Consider the following 7420-nt stretch of genomic DNA (forward strand, 5'->3'; position numbering starts at 1 on the left):
AACTGCTATGCCTGCTTGGGCTAGTTCTACAGCTTGTTGTAGCTTAACCGCGATCTCTGCTGCCTTCTGCTCATCCGAAAGCTGTTTGGCTAGTTTCCGCTGTTGCTTTTTATTGTCTAGCTCTAGCTATAGTGGCTCTACTTCGTGCCTATGCTGTAAGAAGAATGGTGACATTCTAGTCAACGTTGCGTTTCTACTATTAATCGCGATCTGGGCTATTGGGCAGAGCTGTGCCTAGTCATTCTAAGCCTAGTTCGTGAACGTTTGGATGTAGGTCTCCTAGACGCTGTTCATCCTTTCTGTTGCACCGTCCGTCTGTGGGTGGTAGGCTATCGACAGTCTCTGTTTGATCTTCAGAAGCTCGCATAGTCTTGTCCATAGTGCACTCACAAACTGGCTGCCTCTATTAGAGGTAATAGCGTCTAGTAGCTAGTGATATGCGACTACACGTTCGATGAACTTTCGAACGACGGTTTCTGTCTTTGTATCTGGGAGCGGTACGAAAATCGCACTCTTACTAAGCCGATCAGTGATTACCATCAAGCTAGTCATGCCCTCACTCTCTGGTAGCCCTTCGACGAAATCCATGGAGATCTCCTTCTAGATCTAGGTGGGTATTGGCAGTGGTTTTAGAAGGCCTTGCGTGCCCTCTCTCCAGGGCTTGCTCCGTTCACAAGCGTCGCAGTTTCTAACATATCTCCAGATCAAGTTGGTCATGCCTGGCCAGAAGTAGTCCCTTGCGAGTATCTTGTACGTTAGCTCGCGTCCTAGGTGGCCAGTGACTAATGAGTCGTGTGCGCCGCTGATGATTGCCGTTCGCAATTCGTCGTTGTCTAGCACCCACTTGCGCCCTTGGTAAAACAGGACTCCGCTGTCTGCTGAGCAGTCTTTGATTAAGCACTTTAGGCCTAAGTTCGCAGGGAAACGTCGTTCTTAGTCCTCTACGGCCTTCTTCGCTCCCTAGTAGACCTAATCCTTCACTGTCGCTTCTTGCTAGAGCTTCTCTAACTCGTTCTGCTCCAACGCTTCTTCGTCTAGTTCTCTAGGAGGTAGTTGGCCTAGTTCTTCTTTAGCTAGGGCAATAGCCTCTTCTTCCCGCTGTTGGCTTCGTGTTTTCGTGGCCATTACTAAAATGGCTTCTTCTAGTTCCTCTTCTAGTTCTTCTTTTGCTATCTTCTAATAGGAGTTTGTTGGCTTAAATATTTGCACGAAACGCTTCTGCAAGCGCTCGTCTTCTGCCCCTGTAGGTAGGTCTTGTTCTCTTCTCGAGAGCGCGTCGGCTCTCACATTCTGCTTGCCTGGCCGATACAGCAGCTCTAGGTTGTACCTACCAAGTAGAAGCGACCATCTCACCTAGCGCTCGTTCAGCATGCGAGGTTTCATGAAGTACTCTAAGTTCTTGTGATCCGTAATCACCTTGAACTTCTTAACTAAACGCAGCTTGGAATCCCATTCCTTAAGGCATCGTACTACCGCGAGCAACTCCTTGTCGTGGATCTCGTAGTTGCGCTTGTGCGCGCTATTCTTCTGCGAGAAGAACGCGCAAGGCCGTAAGACTCCATCATCGTTGTACTGTGATAGCACCCCGCCCACCGCGTAGCCGCTCGAATCGCACTCGAGCACTGTCTCCCGATCTGGGTCGAACGCCGCCAGCGTGGGCTCTGTAACGAAGATCTCCTTTAGCTTCTCAAAGGCTAACTGCTCTTCAGATCCCCATTAGAAGGGGACGTCACCTGTAAGCCTAGTGAGGGGTGTAGCTAGCTACGCGAAGTTCTTAATAAACCTTTAGTAGAAGTTCGCGAACCCTAAGAACGATCTTACTCCCTTTACTGACTTTAGTGCCTCCCACTCGCGGATTGCGGCTACCTTGGCTAGATCCATGCTTATCCCTTTACCTGCTTTAATAATAAACCTAAGGTACTTAGTTGTCTTAACTTCAAACTTGCACTTCTTAATGTCCACCTGTAGCCCTGCGGCTTGCAGCTTGCTAAGCACTTTTCGGACGTGCTCTTGGTGCTGGCGCAGATCGCCATTGGTGTAGATTAGTACGTCGTCCAGGTATGCTGAGCAGAAGTCATCTAGGTGTTCTCTCAAGGTCTAGTTAATGTATTGTTGAAAAGTACTTAGGGAGTTCGCCATGCCAAAGGGGGTAACTAGCCACTTAAATAGTCCGAATCTTGTTTAGAAGGCTGTCTTCCACTTATCGCCTAGTGCGACACAGATCTTGTAGAAGGCTGCGATAACGTCCAACTTTGTGAACCATTTAGCCTTGCTTAAGCTGTTGAGTGTCTCTTGGATGAGGGGTAGCGGGTACTAGTCCTTCTTAGTAATTGCGTTCAGAGCTCGATAATCGATGCACAGTCGGAGCCCTCCTCCAGGTTTCTTGGCGAACAATACTAGCGCTGCAGCTAGCGAGCTGCTTACGCGGATGAATCCCTTCTCAAGAAGCGATGTAAGTTCCTTTCTAAGGACTAGGAGCTCTCCGCGCGACATGCTATAGAGGGGTCCCTATAGTAGCTAAGCATCCTTTGGCTCTAGCTTGATCTTGTGGTCCACCCCTGGCCCTCAGTGTGGTGGAAGCTTCTCTACTTGCTTTGGGTTAAAGAGCTCATAGAACTCCTAGTACTGTGTTAGTAGCAGCGCTCGTACATCTACAGGCTTCTTTAGTTGTAGCGCCTTGTCGATGTCTGCAATTAACGCGGCGAAGATCTAAACGCTATTTAGAGCGTTCTTATGCCTACAAACTAAGGCCGCAAACGCTACAGCGTTGACTTAGCTAACTCCTCCTTGTAGGCGTCCTTTAGTCGACCTTACTCGAATGCCCTTTAAGTGGATAAAAATACTCTTCTTGGCAGGAGATACTGATACGTCCTAGTGGTCTATCCATCCCCTGCTAAGGTACACGTCCTTACTAGAGGACAAGTCTATTACGTATGCATAAGCAGTCTCTTCGTACCTATACATCTTGAACGAGAATTAGGCAACCTCGCTAATCTCTAATAGCTTGCCATTCACTCCCTTAATCATCCAAGAGGGGATCTAAAAGCGCTCTAGATAGTGGTGGTAAGTGAATCTCTTGCTAATTAGTGCATAGCATAGGCATTCGCAGTCTATAAGCGCGACAGCGTTTGCTACGTTGTTCACAATAAGATCTACGGTGATTGGTAGGGGACGTATATGCTTCTACTAAAACTAATTCCATTCGCTACGTATCTGCCAATCTATCTTCAGAGGCTCTAGGCCGAGACTCTGGCCCAGAGCTACTCTTTTTCCAAGTCGCTATCGTCTGGGCATTCGATCTGTTTCTGGCGTCTCTGCCCTTCGCTTAGGGGAACGGCTCTCTTAACCTAAGTGGTGTTTAGACAGTTTCTAGCAATGTGGCCTAGTTCGCCATAGCTGTAGCAGTCTAGTGGGGACCGCCTTGGTCTATCCTTTGTTTCCCGTGCCCGATTGGCCTTTAAGGGCTCCCAGTCCATCGCTTCTGGACTAGCATCTCGCTAAGCGACCTTTGGGGGAGCTTGCGCATAACTGTAGGCCGCGTTCCTTTGATTCCTCCCGTGCAACTGGATCTGGTATAGGTTATTGGAAAGCTTAATTGCCTTGTTTATATATTCCTTCAGACTTCCGTTCTTTAAAGTATAGAGCATTAGCTTTTAGAGCTCTTCTCTAAGTCCCTTACTAAACATCTCATAAGCTACTGCTAGGCTGAACTGCTGTCAGGACTCTACGCGAAGCTAGTTGAACTCTGAGACATAGTTGCGTATTAGTCGTCGTCCTTGCTTTAAGTGCCAAAGCTTGTTTAGCGCATGCTGCTGCTGGTGCACGTCTTAGAAGTAAGTATCCATGTGCTCCTATAGGCCGGCCGTAGTTCGTTCCTTATTCTTAAGCACCTAGGGAAGAAGGACCTAGTTTGCTTTGCCCTTCGTTCGACTAAGCACGTATTAGACCTTTGCGTCCTCTATTAGGAACATAGCGTAGTTGTACTCTAGCTTCCCTTTGCACTTAAATTTCTAACCTAGGTAGTTATCACGTGTCTTATTAAAACGCTCTAGGTTAGGAAACTTATTCTTGCGGGCTGCTAGCTCGGCGACTGTTGTTAGCGGTGGTGGAGGAGTGTTGACTCTTGGGGATGACTCCGAACGTCCTTTGGCTTGGTTCCTCTCAAGTGCCTCTAGGCGACTAGCCATTGGGCTAAGCAGCTGCATCATCTGCTCCATTACTTGGGCCACGGCGTTCTGATTAGCTTTTGGTGAGCCCTCCTGCCTTGGTGAGCCCTTCCCCCCTACGACTGATGATCGCTTAACGACTGCTTTGATCGTTGGCCCAATCGCTGCTTCCTTCCATCCGTCCTCTCTCAGCATCTGCGTGATCTCACGCAGGATTTCTTCGTCTGGGACTCCTGCCTGGCTCTTAGTGGTGGCGTAAGCCGCTAGCTCTTTAACGTTCAAGTTAGGAGCGTTAGCCTCTATTGTCTAATTCGTCTTCAGACGTCTCTTGTCTTTGCCTGCTAGTGTGCAGGGCTTCCAATCGTCCTTCGATCTACTCACGCAGTCCTTGACTGCGGCCTACTCCTTGTTAGTAAGGACTAGTAGGGCTTACCTTTAGCCGTATTTCTCTTCTAGCTAGTTCTAAACAGCGTTTAGCTGCTATCGTGTCGCGTCCCTAGGAAGACTCGCGTCTTGCCGTCTCGCTTGTGGGATCTTGTCTCCAATTGAGAGTAATCGCACGGCCTGCACCCTGTCTGATAGAGGATCGACAGGACTTCTTACTACAACGTCCGCTTCTAGCTAACTGTACGCTAGGCCCGAGTGGCCTTTAGGTAGTTTATCACGCGACGTTGCGCCTATGGCTTAGCTTTCTAAGACATAGTAGGACTTCCTAGATAGGTCCCGGGCGACTAAATCGCCTACTGTCTCTCACGGCTGAACTTCCTGCGAAGCTCTGCCCTAGGTGTACTGTCTTGCGACGGTCTACCTTCTCGCTGCACTAAAGGCCTTTTGTACCTATTGCAGCACTAACTCTGTGTTACTAGCTCACACTAACAACACGCTCTAAAACTTAGTTAGAAGATAGTCTGCCTAAGGCTTATGTCTAATTAGGATTAAATACAAAATATAAGGGGCTGCGCTTTAGGGAGCAATTACGAGGTATACAAGAGGGTTGTATTTAATAGAGAGCTATAGAGTCTACTTGCGTGGTGTTTATTTACTTGTCAGAGAAAGGTTGCACTGAGTGTCTGAGCGCGTCGTCTGGGCGCCGCTCAGGCCTCGCACAGATGCCGGGTTGCAGAGTAAGACCTGGCGTCTGCTGCTTGACCAAGATTCCATCGAGGAGCTATCCAAAGGGCGTTCAGCCCGTTACACTACTTCCTCTCTTATAAGCGTTATCTTATATGCTATTTACTAAGCTCCCTTATTTAGCTATATAACCTTTTTATTAAGAGAATTTATAGAAGACCCAAGGTAGTTTTTTACTCTTTATTAAATAAGAGTACTTTAAGCCTTAACCTTACGCGCGTTGTGTAGTGTCTACGCCTCTTAAGCAGCTACCTATTGCAGTAATTATACTAGCGTCTATACTACTATATTGAGCTTAGATAGTATAGCCTATAAGTTATGTAAGACTAGTATAGCGCCTCTAAAGCTAGCTTAGATATTCTCCTTTATAATAGACTACTTAAAAGCAGCCTTAAAGGCTAGTAGGAAGGTCTCTTTGCTAATATAGTAGGTGTAGTTACGTGCTAAGCCTAAAATAGTATTACTATACTTACGCTTTAATAGTAAGAAGTAGGTAATATTAAAGAGCTATAATAGGTAAGATAAGTGTAAAAGTATATAGAAAAGAATAATATTCTTCTCCTTGCAAAGATCTTAGAAATTAATAAAGTAGTAGCTCTTATAGCTATTAATAATAAGTAGTTAATACCTACTTATAGTATCCCTCTTTATATAGGTATTAAAGTGCTCTAACTAGGCAAAACTAAGCTAATTATTTATTTAGCTATCAGAACTAACTTTAAAAACCTAGTTAGTAGGTAAATTTTTAAACTAGATATTCATAAGCACCTTACTTATAAAAATGATAAAAGGTAGTATTTAGTAACCTAACGCGCCTACGCCTTAGATTACAGTAACTTACTTACAGTTACTTAGCTATACTTACTTCTTTTTCTCATATCCTTTTAAGCCTATAATAATTAACTATAATAAAATCTTACTTTTTATAAAGCTAGTTTTATTAAAGTTAACGTGGTTCACAAGCGAGTCGCTCACCCAAGCGAGTCGCTCACGCCCCACTAGCGCGTCGACGTCGAGACTGCAACACGTCATGTCTCAACAACGTCAACATTTATTAGCCTATCCTAAATTAGATCTTTAGCTTACTCTTTTTAATATCTAATTGTAACGTGTTTAAAACTAAAGACGTGCTACCTCTATCTATAACGTGCCTTAAAGAACCCTATCTGACTAACGCGCTGGAAAGCGCTCTCAACGCGACTGCGAAGCGAATTCGAAGCGCCTAAATAAGCTAGAAGAGGAGGCTATAGTTAAGCGTATTCTTGAGGAGTCTGCGCGAGGATTTGCGCCTACAAAGCCTAACGTTTAAGCAATAGCTAATAAACTACTACATAAGCGTAGAAGCAACCCTATTAGCAAGAACTAGATTAATAACTTTATTAAGAGGACTCCTAAGCTCCGCACGCGCTAGAGCCATCCCTACAATCACTAGCAAGCTACCTGTGAGGACCTAGCGGCTATCCAGCGCTAGTTCGACTTAGTTTAGGCGACAAAGCAGAAGTGGGGTATTATAGACAACGATATCTACAACTTTAACAAAACTAGCTTTATAATAGGCAAGATTTTATTATAGTTAGTTATCACAGGCTTAGAGGGATATAGCAAAAAGAAGCAGATCTAGCCAGGTAACTGTGAGTGGGTTACTATGATCTAAGGCGTGGGCGCGTTAGGTCGCCAGCTACCCCCCTTCGTTATCTTTGCGGGCAAGGTGCTTATCAACGTCTAGTTTAAAGACCTGCCTACTAACTAGGTTCTTGAAGTTAGTCCTAATAGCTAGACGAATAATCAGCTTGCTCTTGCGTGGTTAGAGCACTTTAATACCTATACAAAGAGGCAGACTATGGGTGGGTATCAACTGCTCATTATCGACGGCCATGAGAGCCACTGCTCCGTCGATTTTCAAGATCTTTGCAAGGAGAAGAATATCATTCTTCTCTGCATGCCTGCGCACTCGTCTCACCTATTGCAGCCCCTTGATGTCGCCTGCTTCTCGCCGTTGAAGCGCAAGTATGGCGACTCGATCTCAGGCTTGGCACGCAACCGCACCAGCTATATCAGTAAGGAGACCTTCCTGCCAGCCTTTAAGGCTGCTTTTGAGCAGTCTATTACGAAGGAGAATATCC

This window comes from Exserohilum turcica (genome assembly GCF_000359705.1).
Source record: "Exserohilum turcica Et28A unplaced genomic scaffold SETTUscaffold_17, whole genome shotgun sequence".
Classification (NCBI taxonomy): Eukaryota; Fungi; Ascomycota; class Dothideomycetes; order Pleosporales; family Pleosporaceae; genus Exserohilum; species Exserohilum turcicum.